At 34.4% G+C, this 13,631-nt stretch overlaps 1 protein-coding gene across 1 annotated transcript in view; it reads right to left on the bottom strand.

Moving 5' to 3' along the window:
- LOC136042589 (uncharacterized) overlaps positions 1–13,631 on the bottom strand; it is a 478,776-nt gene that overhangs the window by 280,141 nt on the left and 185,004 nt on the right. The window lies entirely within an intron of this gene.

Below are 13,631 nucleotides of genomic sequence, written 5' to 3'. Positions count from 1 at the left end.
ACATTCTGTATTCTCAGAATGTCACAAAAAAAAATTTCTACAAGTTAGTTTATAAGAATAAAATGTAATCTAGTTTGGTAATGCATCCTCACTTTGCAGTGCAATGTACAATTTTATGATATTTAGCCCTTGTATAACCTGATTTGTAATACACAAATCTTGTATGAAATTTTAATACAATTATGTAAACGGAAAGTACACTGTTTTTCTCAAGTGATTCCAAATGATTCAAGCGAATTGAGGTGGTTCAGTGATTGTTGGCGATTCATTACTCAAAGACAAAATTTAGTAATGTGTAAACATCTAATACAGAGAGTTTACTTGTACAAAATATTGTGGCTCGGGAACTATTTGTTCTTGTTCTGTCTTGAAATTTGATAAAAAGACATTTATTTTCTGAGTACTATTGAACTTAACCCCATAATTGCCTAAAAACAAAGGGTTGCGATGAGATTCAAGTTGATGTTTAACCCTAACCATAGGGAGCAAATATAATGGATTTTTCTTTGGAGGAGGTCAAATCTACAAAATATGAATGTTTTGGTGACTGACGACTCATTTTTTATTATTTTTCAGTGTTCTTAATAGAGCTATCGATATTTTGTTGCAGTTTAATAGTTTAAAAGACAACCGATTTAATAGAACCTTCGGTTACCCAAAATTAAATTTTAATGATTTTAGATGTGGGAAGGATCTTGGTTTACTCCTGTTTTGAAAGCGAGTTTGGTACTTATGTGTATTTTCAGTTGGCCTACTGATGAATATTATGTATCAAAAGCAGATTTAAAGCCTTTTTTACTTTTTAATAAACCTAATGTACTTAAACTACACCTGTTAAACAGGTGTTAAACCTGTTTAACTCCGCCTGTTAAACAGCCAGTTTAACAGCCAGTCCCAAGCCTGGAAGAAGGAGGAGGGTTGGTCGGAGGGCTAGTAACCCACCACCGTAAAACTGATTACTCAAGAAACAGCAATAGATAGCCTTGGATTGACTTCTTCTTTGATGATGACTAACGCACGCCCCCGGACAGGATTCTTGAAAACGACCGAGTGTTTTCGTATTGGATACTGGAATGTTAGAACAGTTAATCAAGAAACACAGCCAGGAAAACTCAACAGTGTTATGAGGACCCTTGATAAGTTCCGTATTGACATTGCTGGACTCTCTGAGACCAGACTTACCGGTTTTGGTACTTTGAATAGTGAAACATACCATATTTTGTATTCTGGACTTGAAACTAGAAAAGAGGCAGGTGTTGGAATGGCATTAAGAAGTCGGGCCAAAAAATGCCTAGTGGACTGGGAACCTATTAACGAGCGAATCCTTCGGGCTCGCTTTGTCACTTCTCAGGCCAAATTGACAGTTATTGTTGTGTATGCCCCAACCAATGATACCGTTGATCAGACAAAGGATGATTTTTATCGCGTGTTGTCAAATGTTGTTGCTAAAGCGCATCGGCATGATATTGTGACTTTGTGTGGGGACTTTAACGCTAAAGTTGGAAGTGATGCCTCCTATGCCCCAGCTATCCTTGGTAGGCATGGACTGGGGGAAATCAATGATAATGGCGTACGTTTAATTGACTTTTGTGCGACTCATGAACTTATCGTCGGCGCATCATGGTTCCCTCATAAACAAATATACTTGAAAATCGCCTGATGGTGTAACAAGAAATGAAATAGACCATATTTTAATTGCCAAGCACAGGCGACGTTGTTTAGAGGATGTTAGGACCTTTCGAGGTGCCGACTGCTATTCCGACCATCAACTTGTTGTTGCTAAGTTTAAGCTGAAAATGAAAACTGTCATAAAGCCCCAGCGGTCAGTAAAAAGGTTTAATGTAAGAAAGCTGCAGGACCCTTATGTATTACAAAAGTATACATCTACTTTGTCAAATAAATTTTCCATGCTAAGGGACGAGTTGTCAATTGATAATCAATGGGAAAAGATCGTCGAGTCCCTGAAAGAAGTGGCACAAGAAGTTATGGGATATAGCAGGAAGAAGAAAGAGCAGTGGATATCTGAAAGTACCTGGGATATCATTGATCAAAGGGCAGAAGCCAAAATTCTCGTAGATAGACATGAGCATAATAGGACATGCACTAGAGAATATCTTGATGATTTAAAAGCGCAGTATAAGCGTCTCAATAAACAAGTCAAAACACGGACAAGGAATGATAAGAGGGTGTTCCTCGAAACTATGGCTGATCAGGCTGAAGTAGCCGCCAGGCGAGGAGATAGTCGTACTGTGTACGCTATAACGAAGGAGCTTGCGGGTATTTCGAAGGCTTCTTCAACTCAAGTTGAAAACAAAGAAGGCATCTTATTAACCCAGACGGATGACATAAACCGACGTTGGATGGAACATTTCACCGAGGTATTAAATCAGGTGCCTCCCACGACCTTTTTAAATATCCCTGAAGAAACACTGTTTGATCTTGGAATATATTCCGGACCTCTCTTGCTGAGTGAAGTAAAAGATGCTCTAATGACTTTGAAAAACGGAAAGGCAGCCGGTAACGATGGCATACCCCCAGAACTGTTGAAATGTGGTAGAGACGCCCTAGAAGTGCCCATGTTTGAACTTTTGTCACGTATTTGGGAAGATGAAAAAGTCCCGAGTGAATGGTCAAAGGCAGTAATTATAAAACTCTTCAAAAAAGGACAAAAGACTAAATGTGACAATTGGAGAGGCATTGCTTTACAAACAGTAGGCAGCAAGGTTTTGTGCCAAATTATTCTCAATAGAATTCAAAGTAAAGTGGAGAAAGTTCTGAGAGATGAACAACATGGATTCCGCCAAAACAGATCGTGTTGTGACCTAATATTTAGCCTGAGAATCCTGCTCGAAGAATCTAAGGAATGGCGGGTTCAATTACTCGTAGTATTTGACTTTCTCAAGGCCTTCGACTCGATACACCGCGAGACCATGTGGAAAATCTTAATACATTACGGGATCCCGATTAAAATTGTAAATATAATTAAAGCGCTTTACCTCGATATTAAGTGTGCAGTACAAACCGAGGGTGGCCTAACGGACTGGTTTACCGTTCAGTCGGGTGTAAGGAACCCTCCATGATGGTGTTTTTGCGGACGATATTGCACTCTTCGCTCACGAATCAGAAGATATACAACACAATATAAATGAACTTGAGCGTGTGGCAAATGCTGTTGGACTCTCCATAAACGCTAACAAGACTAAATCAATGTCAAATGCAGTCATTCCTGACTTAGCTGAGGGACTTTTGGTCAACAATGAGGAAATTGAAGTAGTGAGAGAGTTCAAATATCTAGGCAGCATTCTTACGCAAGATGCCAATCCTGAAAGAGAAATTTTGTGCCGAATAGCATTGGCTGGCTCTGCCTTCAATTGTCTCAGAAATGTTTGGAGAAATAGTAAATATTCCCAGAAGCTAAAACTCAGAATTTATAATAGCAATGTCCTCTCCGTCCTTACATATGGTTGTGAAACTTGGAGTATCACTGCGCAACTAGGAAAACGACTATGGGCATTCGATAATAACTGCTTAAGATATATTTTGAATATACATTGGACTGAGAGAATAAGAAATGATGAGATTTATACCATAACAAATCATACTTTACTTTTTGAAAGATTATGTTCTAAATATTCTCCTAATTTAGCCTAATGACTCCTAGTTCCCTTGATTTTGCTCTCATATGTGCTGGTTGTGCCTCACGACAGCAACGGTTAGAATTACTCTTGTAGTTCATAAGATAATAATTAAATTGATCCTGAGGCCTGTTGCTTAGAGCTTAGAGCAATAGCAGTTCAATATTATGTGCCAGTTTTATATGTCAGTTTAATACATATTCTGATATTTTTTTCCTCAAACCTTTTGTATTTTAACCGCATTTTAGTGTAGAATGTTGGTTTGTTTTTTTTAATGGAAATTTGAAAATATCCGAGCTATTTAACCCGTAAATATTATTTACTTTTTTATCCTTTTTTTTTAAAATACTGAAGGATATATTGTGACGAGCATAAACCATTTTATTTTGTATAGAATAACTTGTGAAAAAGGTCATAAAGTGTGTGGGTTTTTTTTATAGAGGAGATGATAAATTTATTTAATTCTTCTGGAAGAATAAACAAAAGACTCAAAGGAGTTTTTTTTTTTGCCCTCTTAAAATCTACATTTCGGTAATAAACCTCGTTTATAAAACCTGTATTAACTTTGTGTAGTTAGTAACAGCCAAAACTGTTGCTTTATTTTTGCTTTCTTAAAATTTAGCATTTTGCTTATAAACCTCTATTACCCCCTTGTAGTTAGTTACAGCTTTTGCTTTCTTAAATAAAAACATTAAATAAAAACATGCACTGAAAAATAAAACCTAAATGAATTAAATGCGGCTCGTAAAAAGAATGTCACTGACATAAATTTGCAGCAATAAGTAATTGCAGCAAATTACTTATTAATTTCCCAAGCTGAGAAAGAACAGAAATTTTTAGAAATGGAAAACTGAAACCTTAACAATTACAACTCATTCCAGAGAGGAGACCATTCTCTTTAATAAACGGATTGGGGAAAGATCTCAGAAACAATTGTCAAGCTCTGGAGATGAACAGGTGAATCAACTGCTGATTCAGGCTGTGGCTTTGACCTCCTCCGATGTTATTCAACTAAAAGATGGGATTGAGGGAGCTGTGCATTAACCTGGAAGACCCGAGCTTTTGAAAAAATTTTCAATTATTTTTGCTGGTCCTAATCAAGGTTATTATACGTTTCTAATTCTTCTGTCTTTATTCTTGTTATTTTAATTCTTCATTCTCGTGTCTCACATCATATTTTCACTCTTCTTATCGTCCATTCTCATTTCTCATTCTTCATATTTCTCATTTTTATGTGCAATATTTGCTTCTTTTATGTTATTCTTAGTCTGATAAAAAATGAAATAACTCTACAGGGCATAACATTTAATGTTGGGCATTTTTCATCAGGAAAATCCCTTTATTTCTATTTGAAATAGAGCATGTGTAATTTTTGAAATTTTGTAGTTTTTGAAATTTTGGTTTTATGGAATTAAAGTACAGGGGTCGTTATCAACTGTAACGCCGAAGAAGAGGGGGCGGGGGTGTCCCCCTCTACGTTAATACGTTCTATACGTTAAAATATTTTAGACTACTGTGCTAAAACATTAAACGAAAAAATGCACCTAAAAATAAAACCTAAATGAACTAAATACGGCTCGTAAAAAGAATGTTTCACTGGCAGAAATCTGCAGCAATAAGTAATTGCTGTAAATTACCTTTTAATTTCCTAAGCGAAAAAGAAGAGAAATTTTTTGAAATGGAAAACTGAAACCTTAACAGTTAGAACTTAGTCTTGACAAACTTCGAACAAGAGAGATTATCTATTATCAGTTGAAATTATAATATAGAAATGTATATTTTGAAGAAATAGCTCTAGTCCTAACTACCAAAAAGGAAAAAAGACTGGATTTTGCTGGAGAGTTCCCGAAAATTGCAAGATTGTTGTAATTTTTTCCTAACTTTCTTTCCTTGCATGAAAAACCAGAGTACATATCTTTCAAGGACTACCTGAGATTATCTATTTTATCGGAAATTTATCGGTTGGTCACATCCATAAATTTTGCCTCTTTAAATTATTGTCATATTGATGTTCTAGTAATGTGTCATTTAGTATTTTCAGTATTGCCTCAATCTTTAATTTTACTTTCAAGTCCCTGTCAACTTCAACTTTATGTGTCTTACTGGCAAATTTAGGTTCTAGTAATCGATCTTTTAATATTTCCAGTACTGTCTTAACTTCAACTTAAAACTTATTCAACTTTATGTATTTTACCTACAAGTTGAGGATCTAGTAATTAATTTAATATTTCTTTTAGTGCCTCAACTTCAACTTCGGCAACTTTCTGTATCTTACTGGCAAATCTAGGATCGAGTAATTATTCATTTAATATTTCCAATAGTGCCTCAACTACTTTTTCAATATTTGAAACTTTCGAGCAATTTTAGGTTTTAGTAATCAAACATTAAAATTTTTTCAGTTAGTTCCTCAAGTTCAACTTCTACAACTTTCTCTATGTTATTGGTAAATTTAGTTTCTAGTAATTGATCTTTTAGTGCTGCTAGTACTGCCTAAACTTCCAACTTCACTTTTAAGTCCCTTGCAATTTCAGCTTCTTCAGCTGTCTGTGTCTTAATGGCAAATTTAGGTTCTAGTCATGAATTTCTTAATTTCTTCAGTACTTGCTCAACTTCCACTTACAACTGCTGTTAGAACTCATTCCAGAGAGAAGACCATTCTCTTTAATCAACGGATTAGGGAAGGATCTCAGAAACAATTGTCAAGCTCTGGAGATGAACAGGTGAATTAACAGCTGATTCAGGCTGTGGCTTTGACCTCCTCCGATGCAATTAAACTAAAAGATGGGATTGAGGGAGTTGTGCATTAACCTGGAAGACCCGAGCTCTTGAAAACTACTTTTAAAAGTTTTTCAATTATTTTTGCTGGTTCTAATTAAAGTTATTATACATTTTGAATTCTTCTGTCCTTATTCTTGTTATTTTAATTCTTCGTTCTTGTGTCTTATTTCATATTTCTCACTCTTCTTATCCTCCATTCTCATTCTTCATATTTCTGATTTTTATGCGGAATCTTTGCTTATTATCTGTTAGTCTTAGTCTGATAAAAGTTTATTTTTATTTATTATTAAATTTGTTAATTAATTTATTATTAAAATTGATTTTTTTACAAATTTATTTTTCACCACAACTAATAATTTTGATTAGATATATTATTTTATTAATAGATGCAAATAGCAGTTCTTTGTATGAATTGTTGTATTTTTTTTCTTATTGATTATAAAAAAATTTCATTATATATTATTACATTCAAATAAGATATGTAAAAGCATTTTAATATCAAATATCGCAAAATATTAATCTCACCACCTTGAAACCTGCACAATGTCCATGGAATAACCAACGCCAGGCCAATACGTATCTTTTGTTTTGAAATAGATGGCGCTCTTGTCTTTACTATTTGACCATGGTCTAACTTGTGTTAAAAGGAAAACATGTAACATGTTGGCTTCAAAATAAAAACTAAATGAAACAAATTAATTTTTTTCCACAATTAATAATTTTGAATAGATTTATTATTTTATAAATAGATACAAATAACGGTTCTTTGTATGAATTGTTGTTTTGTTTTTCTTTTGTCTCTAATATTCAATTTTCTTTTGATAAAACACTAATAGATGCAAATAGCGGTTCTTTGTATGAATTTTTTTTTTTTTTTGATTATTTGTCTCTAATATTCAGTTTTCTGTTGAAAAACACTAAAAAATAAAAAATAAACGTTCCCCTTCAGGGAATGCTGATGGGGCTATTGAAATAAACAAATATACACTGATTAGCCCTATTAAATTAGAATAAAATATTTTAATTCTTAAGCCAAAGACATAAAAACTGGAGATATATTCACTATATTTGCAAATAACAAACTTTGGCAATCAAAAACGGAGCAGAAATTAAAGTAATAACAAAAAAAATTCCCAAAAGAAGTTTTTCAAAGAAAAGCAAAGAGTCATATCTGACTTGAGATCAGTTGAACAGTCCAATAGTAATTCAAACTTGAAACGACCAGAAATTATAATTAAAGAATAAGTGCAATCCAAAATGAAAAGAATTTAAGCAAATAATCATATCAAACATAAAAAATAATGGATACTAATGTAGATGAATCAATAAATTTTAAAAATAGTGAAAGCTAAATTGAATGTTCAAGTCAAATTTAAAATGAGCAATATTACTTCAAGATGGAGTTTAGCTACTGCCCTCTTCCCCCTCCTCCAACCACAGAAATTCTAAAGCCTGTTACGTCATTTGCGCGTTAATGAAAACAAGGTATATTATATACATTTCTTTTAAGCATAGTTTTAGAAAAAATGAAAGCGAAAAAAAATCTAGAATTGCTGAATTTCCAGGGATTAATATCCTTATATATTAAACATTAAGTTTATTTTCATTAGTTCTATTCATTCATCTTGATTATTCTAGTGATTTTTTTTTATTTATCGTTGATATTTTGAAATAACTGTTCAGAATACAAAAAGTTTTCAGTAAAATGCAAGTGACGCAATAGACTTTAAAACTTTTACGGTTAGAGGAGGGAAAGGGGAAAGTATCTAAACTGCTGCTTGGAGTAATTTTTATGTCACTTGGTAAATACCAAGTAACATAGCGATCACAGATTCTGTCGGTCTTTCCCGGTTTTGCTAGTTTGGGCACTTCCTGATAAGCTAGAACGATGAAATTTGGCAGGCGTAACAGCGACCAGACCAGTTAAGTTAGAAATAGTCGGTTCCCCGATTTGACTATCTGGGGGGTTAATTCGGAAAAATGAGATATTTTTAACTTACGAACGGGTGATCGGATATTAATGAAATTTGATATTTAGAAGAATATCGTGTCTCAGAACTCTTATTTAAAATCCCGACTGGATCCAGTGACATTGGGGGAAGTTGGAGGGGGAAACCTGAAATTTTGGAAAACGCTTAGTGGAGGGATTGGGGTGAAACTTGGTGGGAAAAATAAGCACAATTCCTAGATACGTGATTGACATAACCGGAGTGGATCGGCTCTCTTTGGGGGAGTTGGGGGAGGGTTAATTTTGAAAAATTAGAAAAAATGAGGTATTTTTAACTTATGAAGGAGTGATCGGATCTTAATGAAATTTCATATTTAGAAGGACCTTGTAACTCAAATCTCTTGTTTTAAATCTCGACCGGATCCAATGTCAATGGAGGGAATTGGAGGGAGGACTGTGAATCTTGGAAAACGGTTATAGTGGAGACACCAGGATGAAACTTGGTGGGAAGAATAAGCACAAGTCCTAGATACGTGATTGACATAGCTGGACCGGATCTGCTCTTTTTAGGGTAGTTGGGGGGAGGAGACCTAATTCGGTAATTCTGAAATTTTAGAAAAAATAAGATATTTTTAACTTACGAACAGGTGAACAAATTTTAATGAAATTTGATATTTAGAAGGAAATTATTTCTCAAAGCACTTATTTTAAATCCCGACCAGATCTTTTGACATTGGGGGGAGTAGGAGGGCGAAACCGGAAATCTTGGAAAACACTTAGAGTCGAGAGATCGGGATAAAACTTGGTTGGAAGAATAAGCACAAGTCCTAGATACGTGATTGACATCACCGGACTGAATCCGCTCTCTTTTGGGGGGGGGGGTGTTAGTTCGAGAAAATTTGAAAAATCGAGGTATTTTTAACTTACAAACGGGTGACCAGATCTTAATGAAATTTGATGTTTAGAAGGAGCTTATGTGTCAGAGCTCTTATCTTAAATCCTGACCAGATCTGGTGAGATTGGGGGGAGTTGGAGGGGGAAACTAGAAATCTTGGAAAACGACTAGAGTGGAGAGACCGGGATGAAAACTGGTGGGTAGAATAAGCAAATGTCGTTGATGCGTGATTGAAGTAACCGGAGTGGATCCACTGTCTTTGGGGGAGTTAGGGGGGTCCAGTGTTTTGGTGATTCCGGTGCTTCTGGACGGGCTAGGACGATGAAAATTGGTAGGTGTGTCAGGGACCTGCAAGAATTGACTTGATAAGGTCGTTTTCACCGATTCGACCATCTGGGGAGCTTTAAGGGAGAGGAAATATTAGAAAAAATGAGTTATTTGAAATTTGAACTCACGAGTGGGTGATCGGATCTTAACGAATTTTGATATATAGAAGGACCTCGTGTCTCAGAGCTTATTAAAGTGTTTACCAGAATGAGAGAAGTTGATTCAGAGGCAGATTTCGTCAGGCATCATCGTCGGCAGCTTTGACCATCTGGTTTTGACAGCCGACCTCAGGGTCAAGCCGAGATTTCAAGATATCATTTCTACAGACATTTTAGAATCCTGTTTGAAAGGTTGACTACAATGATTAGAGATGACCTCAGAGCTTGCCCTGTCAATTTTCAGCCATTTTGATCCTAACTTTAGTCTCCTTTAAAAAAGGGTTTTCAGTTCCAGATATTGAGCTAGCAATTTTTTTTTTTTTTTTTTTTTTTTTTTTTTTTTTTTTTTTTTTTTTTTTTTTTTTTTTTTTTTACTAGCCAAAGACTTACCCAGTGCTCTTCAAGTAGAGCTCGAAGTTCTGTTTCAGTTTTCCAAACCGATGGCAATATCTGCCGAACATATAATAAAGTTAGAGAAGGATGTGGATAATTTGTAACACATTATTTTCTGTCCACTAACAACCAAGTTGTATTAAAACCATCAGTAACATATTTTGTTTTATATTAAAATTATATTCCTAATTTCATGCTGTTTAAATACAGTATTTTCTTCCAGTGTTTAAAGAATATAAAATAACTAGTTTTTCACACAAAAGGCAGCATTTTGTATTCAAACATTCTAAATTTGTTAAAACTGACACTTCAAGAAGAAAGATTGCCTTACAGAAGCATCATTAATTACTTGAGGCACCACAAAATCGCATAGTGCAACTTCAAATGAAGCTAATTATTGTTTTTGTTTTTTTTTAATTATTTGTTTCTTTTTTCTTTTCTTTTTTTTTTTTTTTATTATTTAACTAGAATCTTTTAGATAATGCAATAAGTGAGCTCTTATGCCCCAATGCAGTCTCCAGGGTCTTCGCCACCATCTCCAGCCTCTGTCACTTTGAGTGTAGGGAGTTCATCGCAAAGTCCAATGTCACAGACTCCCATTCATTCATCTTAGACTCAACGTTTTCAGCACAAATACATGACCAGATTTCGCAAAAATATCCTCCAGTTGTGATTCTAAATAGTGTTGGCTCACCAGTGCAGGTTGTACTAAACAAATTGAAAACACAAACTGCCAAATGTCAGAAGGTAAATGTCAATATCATGAATGGTCATGTACCTCACTCACAAATTTTGACAACAGTGAATTAACTTCCTTTTGAATAGGTGCTCTCTTAGCCTCCTTCAGTTGAATATAGTTCTAAAATATCTGTGAGTGGTGAAGTGAATAAGGAAAATAAAGTTGAAGAAGTTCAGAAACCTGTTGTGTACAGTGCTTGTCAGCAAATCCCAGTTTTGAATATCACAAAAACACCTGAAAAAGGGCCTCGAGAAAAAGACAAAAGAAACTTCAAAAGGACAATGGATAAAACCTCTCAAAAATAATATAGATGGTGTTAGTGGTGGTTCTATTTTTGTTAAAGAAAACCTGATAGAGAAATCTGGCAAAGTAGTTGTTGATGATGGGAGGTGTGAAAATTCTAGAGAATGAAAAATCTAGTGTAAAGAGTGCAAAAAATGATAATTGGATTAAACTGCCAAAAGGCTCTAAGGATATTGGAATGATGAAGCCAACAATCAAGCTCAGCAAACTATCGCCTGAGGTAATTTTTTGGGGTTCTATGAGTAGTTTTTACTTTGTTTATTCATCATTAATTATTTTATCACTTATTTAACCTTTTATATTAATTTATTATAACATTATTTATATATATAATTTATTGTATATATATATATATATATATATATATATATATATATATATATATATATATATATATATATATATATATATATATATATATATAGAATCGTAATTAAAATAACATCATCAATTCAACGTATCAGAGAACCCTATTGGAGAAGTTTCAAGCTCCTATCTACAAAAATGCGAAATTTTTTATTTTTTGCCAAAAAACAGATCACAGATGCGTGTTTATTTATTTTTTTTTCTGGGTGATCGTATCGACTCAGTTGTCCTAGAATGTCGCAAGAGGGCTCATTCTAACGGAAATTAAAAGTTCTAGTGCCCTTTTTAAGTGACCAAAAAAACAGGAGGGCATCTAGGCCCCCTCCCACGCACATTTCTTCCCAAAAGCTACCGGATCAAAATGTTGAGATAGCCATTCTGTTCAACTTAGTCAAAAACCTAATAACTATGTCTTTGGGGACGACTTAATCCCCCACAGTCCCCGGGGGAGGGGCTACAAGTTACAAACTTCGACCATTGTTTATATATAGTAATGGTTATTATGAAGTGTACAGACGTTTTCAGAGGGACATTTCGCGTTTGGGTGGGGATACTGGAGGAGTGTGTGTGGGAGGATCTTTCCATGAAGGAATTTATCATGAGAGAAAAGAATTTCCATGAAGGAGGTGCAGAATTTTCAAGCATTATTTAAAAAAAACAAGAAAATAAATACATTTTTTTCAAATGAAAATAATTAGCAGCATTAAAACTTAAAATGAACATAAAATATTATGTATATAAAGGAGTTCGTCTCTTCCACAATACCTTGCTCTCTACGCTAAAGCATTTTTAGTAATTTCAACTATTTATTCTACAGCCTTTGTGATTCAGGGGGTCATTCTTAAAGATTTGGGACAACATTCTAGCTTTAGTGTAAAGAGCGAGGTATTGAAGAAATTTAAATTTCGTTTTTTTTATTCATATGCGGTGAGCCAAAATCAAAACATGCATTAATTCAAAGACGTTCTGAAATTAAATTAAAAGAACAAGTTTTTTTAACTGCTGGTAAGGAGCGACATCAAAACTTAAAACGAACAGAAATTATTCCGTATATGAAAGGGGTTGTCCCCTCCCCAACGCCTCGCACTTTAAGCTAAAGTTTTTTCTTCTTTTAAAAAGTTGGGTTGTGAGAAAGAATCAAACTTTAGCGTAAAGAGCAGGGCTTTGAGGATTGGACAACCCCTTTCATTTACGGAATAATTTCTGTTCCCAGGCTCGTAGTTTTTTTAAGTGTGACTTTAAAATTAATGAATATTATATATTCGGAATTAGTATAACAAGTGGATTCTTTTGATACATGTATTGATAATAAAACTGTTTTTTGAGGGGTGAGGTAACTATTGAACCGTGTCGCTCCTTATGTACAGTTTGTTGCTACCAACTGTTTACAGTATTTTTCAGGGGAATCTTTTGCCTGATTTATGATTTTCATCCGTTAAGTTTTACCAATAGAAGTTTTAACTAAACAACGATAGTGTTAATTTAGCAGCTGTTAATGAAGGGGTTTAGAAAGGGTTTGTCAATGTTTTTAGGTTATTTTATCTAGCTTCCAAGTCCCCCTCACTTACTGTGAAGTGAGTATTATCTGCTCAGCCGACAGGGGTATCATGGAGGGGCTACCTCCACTCATGTGGCCTGGTTTTGCTAAAATTACCTTTTTATGTGCCAAAAAAGAATTGAGAAAAATGTTCTTTTTCTCTATATATCCAAAGTTAGGCAAAAAGAACATTTTTTAAGAACAACGAGCATATTAACAAAAATTAACTTAAAAAGAATTCAAAACTAGCCTATGGAATAATTAATTTTGATATTCAGAAAACGGGAATTTTCGAAACTGCAATCCTATAAATTTCTTTAAAGTTGAAAAGAATTTTGTTTTTTATAAGCATATCAGCATCGAAAGCAGAAAATTCCTATAAGACCTATGAGCTCGTCCGGAAGGATTTTGGAGCCTTATATTTCCTAGTTCTCTCGTAGCTGTCTTCTCTCTTATTTCTTGAATACCTTGAGCTATCGCTGTAGAGAGATCCATCTTTTCTGTGTCTCTTCTTTTGATCTTCCTCTTCCTTTTCTGCCATATCCAACCTCC

The sequence above is a fragment of the Artemia franciscana genome, chromosome 2, assembly GCF_032884065.1.
Source record: "Artemia franciscana chromosome 2, ASM3288406v1, whole genome shotgun sequence".
Classification (NCBI taxonomy): Eukaryota; Metazoa; Arthropoda; class Branchiopoda; order Anostraca; family Artemiidae; genus Artemia; species Artemia franciscana.
The sequence above is the reverse complement of the archived record's forward strand: the minus strand, read 5'-3'. Positions and strand labels throughout refer to the sequence as shown.